Source organism: Ruditapes philippinarum, unplaced genomic scaffold (genome assembly GCF_026571515.1).
Source record: "Ruditapes philippinarum isolate M1 unplaced genomic scaffold, ASM2657151v2 ctg584_1_1_1_1, whole genome shotgun sequence".
NCBI classification, from domain to species: domain Eukaryota; kingdom Metazoa; phylum Mollusca; class Bivalvia; order Venerida; family Veneridae; genus Ruditapes; species Ruditapes philippinarum.
Window position 1 is genome coordinate 282131 of NW_026854286.1, and position 13641 is coordinate 295771.

The 13641-nt window shown below is 31.7% G+C and overlaps 1 long non-coding RNA gene across 1 annotated transcript in view; it reads right to left on the minus strand.

Annotated features, from left to right (window-relative positions):
* LOC132739658 (uncharacterized) overlaps positions 1-13641 on the minus strand; it is a 109024-nt gene that overhangs the window by 50703 nt on the left and 44680 nt on the right. The gene's annotated exons all lie outside the window — the stretch shown is intronic.

Here is a 13641-nt window from a genome sequence, read left to right on the forward strand (position 1 = left end):
CAATTAGAAGACAATAATGAAAAGGCAAGTCCTAACCCAATTGCTGTGTTCCACAGAGATTGAACATTTCCCATAGCAACACTTTAACACTCATGCCTTAATATACAAAAATCAGGAGAGCAGTACAAACTCTTTAAAATGAAATGAAGGTTAAATGAAAATGCACAAAAATAACTTTTCTAGAAGATATCATACTCAAAATATTGGGAGTTTTGTTCATTTAAGTCATTTCCTTTTAGAAATCATAGAACTCTAATAGATTTTTCCTTAAAATATTGACACAAAAGTTTCAGTCCAAAATTATAATCAGGCAGGCTAAATATAATAGCTTGTGTTTTCTATACATTGTTTTGGCTTCATGCTTCCAGATGACTTTGACAAACATATTTTTCCATTCTAAAAATATGTTGACCAATTAACATGTTTTATGGATCATACAAATTAATTTAAAAATAATAATCTGTTGGGTCTTATTTTTAATCACTACTCTACATAGTATCAATAATTACAACAGCTATTTCCATACATAAGGATAGTTTTAAGTAATTTCTGGGGATAGTCAGAGCTTTATGTTAGCTTTTAATCACATAAAGGTACATGTCTTAGAAATATATTTTTTTAAATTCCTTGGTTAAGGTCAAACATCAGGGGTTTTTTCCCAGGATTTTGGGAACATGACCCATACCCAAGGAATTGGGAATTATAGCAATGTTTTGTTAAAAATTGGAGGAAAAATACATTGACTTAAATTTTGCAGTGATGAAATGAATGCAAAGAATTACTGTCCTAAGGATAGCATCTTCAAACATTTAAGCACCGTTACATTGAAGAAGTTCTTATTTTCAAAGATTTTATAACTTTGTAACTTTCAATTGGGATATTTTTCCTGTGGATTTGGAAAATAATATACTATTTTCAATCTGGTCCAATATCGGCCATAAAATAAGCCAAAAAAAATAATCCCTGAACATATATTTTAAATAAAGTTTTAACAAGAGTGATCAGTGCTCACATTGTGTTACCTGATGATAGCCAATTAAACAGTTGAATTCAGGATTGATTGGACAGTTTGTCCCCTATATGGCATGTATAGGTATCAGAGAAGTTGTCTGGGAAAACTTTTAAAATAAAAATCATTTAAGGGTCACAACTTTTTATAAAAATCACAAAATTGCATAAGTATTTTTCTTTAGAAGTTTTGTGACAACACAGACAGACTCAGAAGGATTCCTGTATGTTGCCGCTATTTCTTAGCATGTTGTAAAGCATTTTACATGTTAAAGGCCCATATACTACAGAAATGCATTTGTAGCTCTTTTTTTTCTTTTTTTTTCTTTCTTGCTGTACTTATACCATTTCTAAACAGTTTTCATTGGCCGATTACCTAAACCTAAACCCACTTGCCCCTCACTGGTGTGTGTTCAATTCCTCACAGGGAATTTTGATTAAAGATTTTACATAAAAGTCAAATACTATATTGTTTACATTTCAACAATTGTTTTTACATGCTATTTTCTCAGGTACAAAGAATCAAACAATTGCTCTTAAACCATTATTTAAACATTATAAAGTTCATGTATTATTTTGCCCTTTCTAAAGAAGTAAGAATATATATATTTGTGAATCTTATTGTGCCTCAAGGAATTAGCCCTAAACATGTGTTGTACAGGTAGCAAAATGTTAAAAAGTATTTTGACATCTATACAAAATACTAAATTACTATTAGTGTACTATTAAGAGCGCCAAAAAGCAACAAAAGAAAAATATGGTTCATTAAATTTTCACTATTATGATCAATGCCATTTCTACGGAGAAAAACAAGCAAAAGATGTTTCATCTATATGGTGAATGAGTAAATGTTTTAGTAATTAAAAGGAGGCAGAAAAAATATAAAGTTTTTGAGAAATAAAAAAGATTGCATATTGGGAGCTTGATTTATAAATGTGACCACATTTTTACCAAAAAAAATATTTTTAAATTCTCTTAAAAGTAAACAGAACAAAAGCAGTTAAATATCCTTTTAACTAAATTTTTTATGGTTTTAAATCATGAATATAATGTTCAAATGAAGATTTATCAATATTTTAAGTTCCAAAAAGCATTATTTGTAAAGATATTACCAAATTTACATTTCATGTTAATAAAGGGAGGCAATTTGAAATTTATTTTCTCTAAAGTCTAAGTCAAATTTTTCAATAAGAAATGAATGCATACATTTTAATGATTACATATAATGTGGACAAATATTTGCAGTACATATTTTACATATATTCTTCTATGTTTGAAAATTGTTTTAGAATTTAGAAGCATAATTATATTCATATATAAAATTTCAATTAACTTTGGTAACAACCTTAATTATAACCTACAGGATCTTTAAACTTTAATTGTATGGGCAGACATCCAGTTCCATTCTGTGACTTCAGCCTCATTAAAACGCTCATGTTGGGGTCCAATGTCTCAACACCGCGTTCTAACGAGTCTCTCATTAGAACGCTCATTGCGAAATTACCGCATTACCCCACCCACCACATATAATATATAACGCCAGGGACTGCGTTCAGGGCGAAGTCAGGCGAAAACTTCGCCGTAAATATCTTCACTTCGCCCTATATCATCTGAAAAGCGAAATTCTAGTCGCCCTAAAATCTCTACGAAATGTCTGACATGTATATTTCTCCACTTGATAAGACTGCCTGAAGGCAGATTTAATTGGGTAATCTGACGTAATTGGCACACGCCCTGAAGCGTGACCATAGTGACATTTGGAATTCACACTTGGAAATCCACATCGCTAAAAATAGCCCATTGATTACACGTAAATTAAAGGTGTGGAAGACCCTGATATGACTACAGCAGATGATAAAAAGCAAGCTAATTGATAATTAAGTTACCTCAAACGTGTATTTGTGTCTTATTTACAATATCCCCTGTACGTTAGTATTCCCTAAGCGTTTTGTTTGTATATGTCCTGTTTGATTTACTAGTTCCCCTATATGTCCTGTTTGATTTACTATTTCCCCTATATGTCCTGTTTGATTTACAATATCCCATTTACGTTTGTTATCACCATTACATTTATGATAGTAATATTCATAATTAAAACTGATGTAAATTGATAGAATTTGGATAACTATTATGAATTAAAGAACTTTTCTTCTTAATAAATTGCATTTAAAAGTTAGAGTCAGAAACTGTTGAACCAAAAAAAAAAATTTAAAAAGTTGTGTTGATGTAAATCAAATGCTTGAGCAACTAGTACTTCATTAAATATCATCATAGCCAATTTCAAATACACATTTGTTTATTTTCTGTGCCATACACATGTATATTTTATATGCATGTACATATAAAGGTGTTCATGTATATTTTGTGAAATAAAATTAGAAAAAAAATCCAATGATATAACTCGATTTGATGATCACTTCTCCCTAAATTTCAAACTTCTCCCTATTTTTCCTGAAGGGAGAAGTCACTTCTCCCTAAATTTTCAGTCCAAGGTAGTCCCTGAACGCTGATTTTTTTTTACTTACTGTTCAATGAATATCAACATTATCTTTTTCTAAAACCATTCAATGATGTAAACATATATTATATTCACAAATAATACTTATTATATATAAAAGAAAGGAAAAACTTTCGAAAGAAAATTATAAATCATGAATGTATTGTAAACAGTTAGCCATTACTGTAATGACGTTTGATTAACTAGGGGACACAACTAAAGCTGGACTGTAAATAACACTGTAATTTTGGGCTTGTGGGTTATGTAATTCAGCGAGGTTTACATGTTAAAGATATGTGTGTGAATTTTAGATTATTTATACTCACCTACGGTTGCCAATGTCACAGTTATGATATGAATTTGAGATTTTGGAAACAATTTGAAGACAGGTAAAACAACAAAAGAGCGGATAAACGCTTACCTGGGCATGTTTTTCACACCTTTGGCGCTCTTAAATGTCCTAATAACAATGCCAAGGTCTATGAGCGCTATACTGAGATTAGCGTTATAATGAAGAGCGAGTTATTGAGGCTACAGTGTACAAGGTAAAGGGGATAGGATTATGTTGATCTTAATATAGTTATAATACATATTTAATGATTCAATCATAAAATCTTTTTAAAGAATATTTGTCAAACGTCTTGCTTTTGGCTCCATAATTCAAGTTGGATTATATGATGAAAATATATGTTATGTTTGATTCAACTAATGTAAAATGTTTCAAAATTCTACTTTTTGGTAATTGATAAACAACAAATTAAACAATGACACTGATAATAATATAATAATGTAACATTTAAAGAAAACAAATAGGTAAACAGGTAAAGGTGAACTTTATGGCCGGGCTGTAGAACATTTTCAGGGCAGTTCAGAAATCGTTATAATCAGTGTAAAAAACAACATAAAAACAAACAAACAAACAGAATTAAATGCAGATTAAGTGATTATAGTCTCCAGATTCATGCTAATTTTCATGAAAATTTTGAAAATGTATTTGAATGTATAATATTGTGAAGTAACCAAAAGGAAGCAATTTACACATTATCAATGGCACTTACAAACCAAGTAAATTACCAAAAAGTGGTCAAAATATGCATAAAAAGCCTTTACTGCGTTAGTAACGCAGTAGAAATATAGTTGTAAATACTGAAATATCAGTCATTAATCGCATAATAATATGTAAAATATTACTTGAATCTTGAAATTTTTTATTTTTCCTTACATCTTAGTACATTTTTCTCAAGTTTGATTTTACTGAAATATTTTGACTCATCTGGAGGCATGTAGCTTTAAGACATCTCACAAAATCAGAAAGGGAAGGAGGGGGATGGGAGATGGAAACCCCAAAAGAAATGCTAAATGCCTGGAGGTCTTTCACACTGACTGCAATGAACAAGAATTAATGTTACATGTAATGGATCTAATGTAACAGAGAATAAACTGGCAGAGAATTTCTCTTGTTAGGTTAATATGAACAAAACATTTAAACAGTATCTTATCTAACTAAGATACCTTGCAGTACTGATAAGATGAAATTAATGTCGAAAATCCAGATTTCTCGTGCACAATTATTCTGATAAAATAAATTTTTTTGCTCATTATGGACCTATACAGATTACATAAACTACACATTTTGGAAGTTAAGGGTTTGGGGTAACGACTGCTAATAGCCGTGTTTGTCAGTGGTCAATTAGACTGGTATCAATGATATAAAACATACTGTTGTACCTTCAACAAATCATGTACTTATGATAAGAAGTCTTCTATTCTTTGAAAGATTTTTTTTTTGTTTTTCCCAAGTCTTGTTCTATAATATATTCTCCCCTCTCTCTATAAATACAATGACATGATAATATACAGATAAAAATCTTCTGAAATTTTTTCTTCTTTTTTACTTTCCTTTACCATTTGTTTCTTAAAATAGTGATAATTAAAAAGATTTGTTAAGTAGGTATTAACTTGTGAACATATATTAATTATTATATTAATTATACATTATATATCCTAATATCATGAAACAAGAGTCATGATAGCGCTCATATCACTCACCTGATTATTAAGCCTCTTAATGTGTTAACAAGGTTTTTTCCATATTAGGGCTGTGTGACCTAGTACTTGCATATTTTGACCTTTTTTTTTGGTACTTTAATTGGATTGTAAGTGCTATTTACTATCTATGTTCACTTGATAGGACATACTAGGACATAGATACTGACCAAGTTTGGTGACAATTAAACAAAAATTTTACCATAAGTGTGTTAACAAACTAAATGTAGACAGACGACAGACCACAGAAGACCGACATTCAACAATCCTAAAAAGCTATAAAGTATGTTATGAAATTTTTTAATATCTAGATCTTATAATCAAACAGTACAATATGTAGCGCATGTGGATTAACACATTCATAGTTGTATCTTGTGCTCTCAAAGCTATATCGAAATATCTCTATTTATTTTAAAGCTGCAAGCCTCCAGATGAGCCAAAGTATTTCAAGGAAATCAAACTTGAGAAACATGTATTTAGATTTTTAGAAAAGTAACAAGTTTCAAAATTCAAGTTATAATTTTACATGTTTTATGTGATTAATGACTGATTTTGCAGTATTTATCATCAAATTTCTAATGCATGCTAGACTAACAGATTTAGAGTTATTTTTGCATATTTCGACATCTTTTTGGTGCTTTAAGTTGATTGTTTGAGCTGTTTGCAATGTGTAAATTACTTTCTAATTTTTTCCTTTCATAATATTTCACTTTTAAATAAAATTTTCAAAATTTTAATGAAAATGAGCATGTCAATCTTGAGGGATGCTGCTTTAAGAAGTTATGAAAAAAGAAAAAGGTGAAGTGCTAAGTTTAAACATTACAGATGTTAGATACAAAAGGTGATGGTGGTGTTGGTATTTTTCACTCCAGATCATGCATGACAGTAAGCCACATTGAATATACCAGAGCACAGTTCAGCCACCACATCGTTCCTGGACAGGCTGTCAAGCAGTTTACCAGTATACTAGTTGCCTTCACTTTCGCAAGGAACTGATTACTTCTGTACATGCAAGAGCAGAGATACAGTGCGAATGACCGTAGAAAGGATTTCATGATTAATCACAAGGAAAGTGACTCCTCTGTTCAGGAATCAAACCCGGGACGCTTGATTCACAGTCCAACACTCTACCTTTTGAGCTAACCGGACAGCTTAAATATAATAGATATGAATCCTGCTACTTTATTCAGTATCCAGAATAAAGCAACTATTAATGACTTGACTATCCACCTTGTACATAAAATGTATATAACAAATAAAGCCAGCTTGCACATCCCAGTGCAGTCTGACCAGGCTCTATAATTTTGACCTTGCAGTTTAATGAAGAAATGATACTTCCATTCTTTAACACTCAAAATTTATAGGGAAAATAAATCTAGAAAAGTAAATAAATTGTTTAGTAAAGTAATGGCCTTGTGTATCAGGTGTCTGCCTTAAAACCAATAGCCCTACCAAGACAAGTTCTTTCATTAATGACACCTGTACTGTCAGTTAATTAATCTGTGATATAACATAATAAACAATACAAATTTGTTTCATAATCTTAGATGAATGAACTAATTTTACAGGTTTCAAAATATAAAATTATATTGATACTTTATATTCAGCAAACAACATTATTAATTCTATTAGTATGATGATTTGTGAGCTAATTCCTGGTTCTTTACCATTGACAAAATTATCTACAACTATAACTAGAAATTCTTCAACACATTAGACTAACTTTGTACGATTTATGCTTGATAAAAGTCTATATTACTTAACTTTTCAATACATTACTCATTCCTTCGCATTTCGAATTCTGAAATAATTAAAAGATCTTTGATTTATTTCTAAGATTAAATACAAGTCTCAGGTGTGGTATTTGTCCCAGACAGGCTTTTAAGAATGATCATGTCACAGTTAAGGTAGATCTCACACCTGTTAAATATGTAATAATAAATAAAATATGCCTTAATTTCAATGAAATCATTTTGCTCACTAGTTTATTTTCTGTTAGATGTAATATCTTATGTTGTTAGTGTTGATTTTTTTTCCTATTCAAAATTACATCATAGCAAAATAATAAAATCTGAAATAGACTTCTTTTCTAATTTTTTCTACAATATAACTGAGAAGTTGGTTAAATCACTTAATTAAAAATAATTAACTTCCTACAAGTCATTTTCATAGAATTATTTTAACTTTTTAATGTTGTGCAAATAATCCTGAATAATCCATCATCATACATGTTTTTTTGTTTGTTGTTTGGGTTTTACATCAAACCAACACAGTGTAAGTCAGTTAAGACTTCAGGTACCCTTCCATGCATTATTTCAGGCTTCCATGCATTATTTCAGGCTTCCATGCATTATTTCAGGCTTCCATGAATTATTTAAGGCATGATTAGGCACATAGTGGAATCAGCTACATTTTGTAAGCAAACTGGATAGCTTCCCAAAATGAAAGAGTCCAAAGTCCATGTTGGGATTTGAACTCACAGCGGTGAGGGGCAGTGGATTGAAGTCATCGACCTTAACCACTCGGCATTGGATGCCCTTCATCATACATGTATAGTCATTATTGAAACTACATATCTATGCTCTCCACATTGTAGTTTCATACATATAAACAAACTGACCCCTTAGACAGCTCAGCGGCATGATTTATGTAACTTATGTAAAGGACTACGAGGTAATGCTGCATGGTTAATATAAAAGCTGTGGACATTGTGTATATCTATTCAACTTATTCTGTACCCCTTCACCTTGTGCCCCTTGTTAATGACATCTGCCAAATGTAAGGAATAACACAATTATAAGCCAAAGAGAAAAACACATACAGACAAGATTTGAACTTTAACCCCCAAATGCAACCTTGACCTTAAAGGTGGGAATGTGGATCTTGTAGTGAAGACTTATTTAAATATTTTCAACAATCAATTATGCAATAACACAGTGAAAAGTAAGACACTGCTTGACTTTTGATCTCCAAGTCTGACCTTGGCCTTCAGATGTGCAGAAGTTGTGTGCTTACATGTTACGCATCATACTGTGGTGACAGTATATAAACAGATAAAGCCAGACAGAATTTGACTTTTGAACTATCAACCTTGACCTTTAACGAACAAACACCCTTGACCTTTTTTTAACTTAAATGTGCTGATGTAGTGTCTTCAGCCCAACACATCATCCAAAGTGGTTGAGATTATGGCCCATGGGTCCTCTTTGGCCCTGCCTCAGGGACAAAAAAACTATGACAGTATGCAGACACATGGACTTTGTATGAATGTGTGTAATTCAAACCCACAATTATAAAGGTGAAGAGTGCAATAGGGGAACTTGAAACATAGGTGTTATAGGAAGGGAACCTACCATGTATTATAGCCTCATTACCTGAATACTCTATCACTAGCCATAGCCATCTTTCACCAACTTGCTCCTGATTACTGTGTGTAAAGCTATCATGTAAGGAAGCCATCAAGGGGCATGGATATTAGTCAACCAAATGCTTATGGTGCATGAAATACCTGCAGTGTACAGAGGGCAGCTGAGGTAATTTGCTTCCAGAACAGTTTAATCCTAATAACCTGCTTTGGAATAAGTTGTTTGAAGCAAGAGATTTCAATATGAAAAGATTATATACCAATTTTAGAATGGCCAATGAGGTTCCCGGAGTTCAGTTTGTAATTTTTAAATGACCAATGAAAATCCTACTAATATTCAGTGCTTCCCTTTAAATTTTACAGGAAGTGAAACGTTTCAGTTCCAGCAGTGAAATGATTAAAAAGTTATGACATCAAATGTCAGAGTAACCTGAAATTGAAACCCAAACACCTGATACATGTATTTAAAAAAAAAGATAATAAACTTCTAAAATTATAGGCACAACTGTGCCACCGTTAGAACACTTGATCTTACAGTCATGGTAATTATATCCTTTGTTTATCTGTAAGTTGAATGTATTTACAGATTTTTGTCCTTAGAATTTAGCTTTCTACCACCTGGAAACATCATCAGGGAAATCAAATTTCCTCTTAAATTTTTAACAAACATTAAGTTGCTGAACTCTGCCATATACCCATTGTTGAGACGGTGTGTCTAGCACATAAACTCTCAGTTTTCAGTGGGTATAATGTTTCATACAAGCATGCTTGTCTTTATATGGCTGTATAGCAGGTGTGTGAAGTCTCTGATATGTCTTTATCATTTTTTTTCCTGATATTTAGCATTGTACTGTAAAAAAACTAAGTTTTAATAGCTAATAACTGTCAATAATTCAGAACAATATTGTAAAAACCTCTGCCATACCAAGTTTATGGGGGCCATTTATATAGGATTCACTTTGTCTAGTCCCATCCCATCTGTCCATGCCTTTCCCATCCTTTCATCCAGTCCTATTCTATCTTGTCTTAGTCTAGTATTAGCCTGCAACACACCAAGTTTCATTGAATCATCTCATTCTAAAATTATTGAATAGAAACCAAATACATTTTTTAATTTCATTAACAGTGACCTTGACCATGACCCTACATGGCCCAAAAAGCAATCTCAAATGAAATCTTTACATAAGTTTGCAACACATTAAGTTTCATTGAAGTATCTCATTCTTAACTGTATTTATTAACCAGACTTCATTTTTTCTATTTAAAGTAACAGTGACCTTGACCTTAAGGGACCCAAAGGTAAAACAAATGTTCTCCTAGTAGGAATGCTTCTTGTTGCATATAGGCACAGTTGTTTACCTTCCTCATAAATGTGTTTGTTTTAGTATATTATTGACACAATATTGTTTTGCTTTCTGTTTTGCTTTCCACCAGGGACAATTCTTTCTAAATTCATTTATCTGCCACAAAATGTATTCCCCTTCCACGTATCACAGTCAGCTTCTATCAAGTTGTACTATATATGTGTAAAGAAAACCCAATCCCCACAACCCCCCTACAGGGCTAATTTTCACCTAAAGATTATAATTTCAGTAATCTTGTAGGAAGTCTACTATATAATGTTTCATGCCAAATATCTAAGCCCCTGTCCTTGGGCAATCAAAGAAGATACTTTAAGTTTTTTAAATATACATATAAGAAAAACCCAGGACCCCTGGGTAGGGCCAATTTTGACACTAGACACATAATTTGAACAACTTGGTAGAGAAACACTAGATTATGTTTTTCACCACATATCAAAGCTCTGGGCCTGGTACTTTCTGATAAGATATTTGAAATTAGCATTTTTAAAACCCATTATGCAACCAACCAAAACCATTTGAATAGCTAAATTTAATAGAAGACAAATCGTTGTCCGAAAATTTTATCAAATTTTTTTTTTTGTTTCCTATAAAAAGCACGCTCTATATCTGCTGTTTAAACAGGTTAATTGCAACTTTGTTATGCCAACTAGAAAGTTATGCTAGCATCACACCTAGGCATTAAATTGGAGATTGAAGAGTCAGTCAACTGCTAATAAAGATAGAGGAAGACATTATCTTAACGCTTACTCCCCTTTATCTACTCTTCAATCAGTAAAGATAAATTACATCATCTGCTGTAATTATTCATTTTTTTGGCTGATCAATTCTGAGAAAAGTTCACCAGGCTGGGTGATAAAAATATCAAACAAGATTCAACAATTTTACAACAGATAGAAACCATCCTTTGTACCAATATATAAAATCATCTTCTAAATAAATAATTCTGTTTCGAAAGTATATTCTAAAATTAATTCCAATGAATTTCGCTTTTTATTATGTGGCAAATACCTCCAATATTTTTTGAGTTATACTTTGTACACAAGCTAACTCTGCTTTCTTGCAAGAGCCAGTCTGCTAGGCAAAGGGGGCAGTGATTGCCATTCTAGACTTTTTCTTACTTCTAAGGTCATAATGCGTTCTTTTGTCCAAGAATAAATTAAGTCTGTAAATAAATAACAAAAGTTATGACAATTTAAGCAAATTTCAATAATTCTAACCTTGCTGGTCAAGTTCAATTTATGGTCACACAAAAATAATAAAATATGTCAGTTTTGTTATAAGGGTTCTTTTGCCCAATTATAAATCAAATCAGTAAATAAAAGACAAAGTTATAACAATTTAAGCTTATTTTAAATATTTGTCAAGGTCATATTGAATTACTTATAAGGTCTTGTCCAAAAGGTTGTTGTTTCAATTTTGAAGGCAATCCATTGAGAAATTTATTGATCAGTTTCATTTCAAAGTGCACTTTTGAAGATATTGAAGAAAGACCCCCCCATATGTTATTGGAAATTAAAACATTGTAAAAGTATTTCTTTTGTAACTAGAAATTGAAATCCTTTCCCACAATTTCCTATTAATTGACCATTAATGTTGAAAATTTAAGTAAGTCGCTTAAAAGGAAGTGGATGAACGAAAGATCTGAAATTGAATCCCACAGTTTGAAACAGTGTGTTTATGCTGTATGCCAAATATCAAGAGGCTGTGGAGAAAACTGCTACGAAAATTTCCTACCATTGACCATTAATGTCGAAAATTTAACAAATAAGCGACGGACCTGAAATCGAATCCCACCGTATGGGACCTGCTGTTACCCATATATCAAGAGACTGTGATAAGTTGTTGCTGAGAAAACTGTTATGAAAATATTTTCCCCGCCCGCCCATTTGCCCGTCTGCTGCCCTACATTCACCATTTTATAACCCAGGTTTGCATCTGTGTTAAACTCGGCCAAAAATTAGGCAAGGCAGATTTATGATTCTTTTGCACTGCACTTCTACTCAATGTGATCTATCTACCTACAAAATTCGAAGTTGATATCTCTTGTACTTTCAGAATTATGTCCAGGATGGACCGACCTACAGTCCATCAGCTGACTCCAGTATGTCCTCTAAAGCTTCATTTATCAGGTGTATAAATATACCTGTGTCACAGAAGACAAAACCACAGATAGTTCGATCTGAGAAAAACACTGTGGTACAAAAATCTATCAATTATACAGCCTGTTACAGCATATGCAGCTCTAATTTAATACATTATTCACAATAAAAACTCATTCAAAATTGATGAAAACGAACAAGTTAAAATTTAAGGGAGCAAAAATACTAACTACAAAATATCAGGTTGTTGAAAAACTTATTGTTTGAAAAATGATCTGTTGCTCTGATTGACTGAATTATAAAACAACTAATATGACAAAGAATGCCATGATTAAAGCATTAGCAATCCTAGATGTAGTCACAGTGTCAGCCATGTGATAATAAAAGAAAAGAAACTGAATGTAATTTTAAACACATAAATTACACATGTACTGGTACATTTTATTCTAGATTATAAAAAGCTAGAGGAAATACACAATGTACTATGGAGAATACCTTAAACTATGGTTTTCTAATGATATAATGTAACACAACAATTATCTTGAAACAACGGACTCTTTTTATGAAGTGATGTCTTGTCCCAAAATCTTCTAGTGTTTTTGTCAAGTTGATACAGAATCTATTTTAGTTTGACTAAGGTAGAAGGCTACAAGATTATAAGGAACACTCTCAAATCAAATCAAATCCTGGAACAAACCAGCGCTAAATAAGGGGTGTTTTGTTTCTTCATCAAGGAAACAACTTCTTGCCTCTTGAACCTATACGGCTAGAAATCCTTAGATAACACTAGTCTTGTTGTGCTAACCACTTGACCATGCCGCCACATTGGGTTTGAATGTCACAAATGTTAACTTGGGTGAGATTTTGTATTCAGGGGTATTAGTTTTTGTACATGACAAATAATCAGTGAGTTATGTATGTCCTTTTATTTAGTCTACATTGAAAAATTTGTAAAATTCTTCAGTTCAAAAGAATAAGTTACCAAACTTCAAAATAAATCTTAATTAAGATGATATATTGTGTATTACAAGCACTTGCATATTCATCATCTTGAATAATTTCATAAAAAAAATAAAAATTTGTTTTAAACCAAATAACTGGTCAGTTTTGTTTCAGTTAACACAGGAGTTTAGAAAGTTTTTAATTGTAAACATTTGCTGTTTTGTCAGTGAGGTTTATTATGAAGTTTCATGTTGATACATCATGTTCTGGGAAAAAAAAAATAAGAATGAAAAATTAAAAGGACAATAACTCTAAAACTAT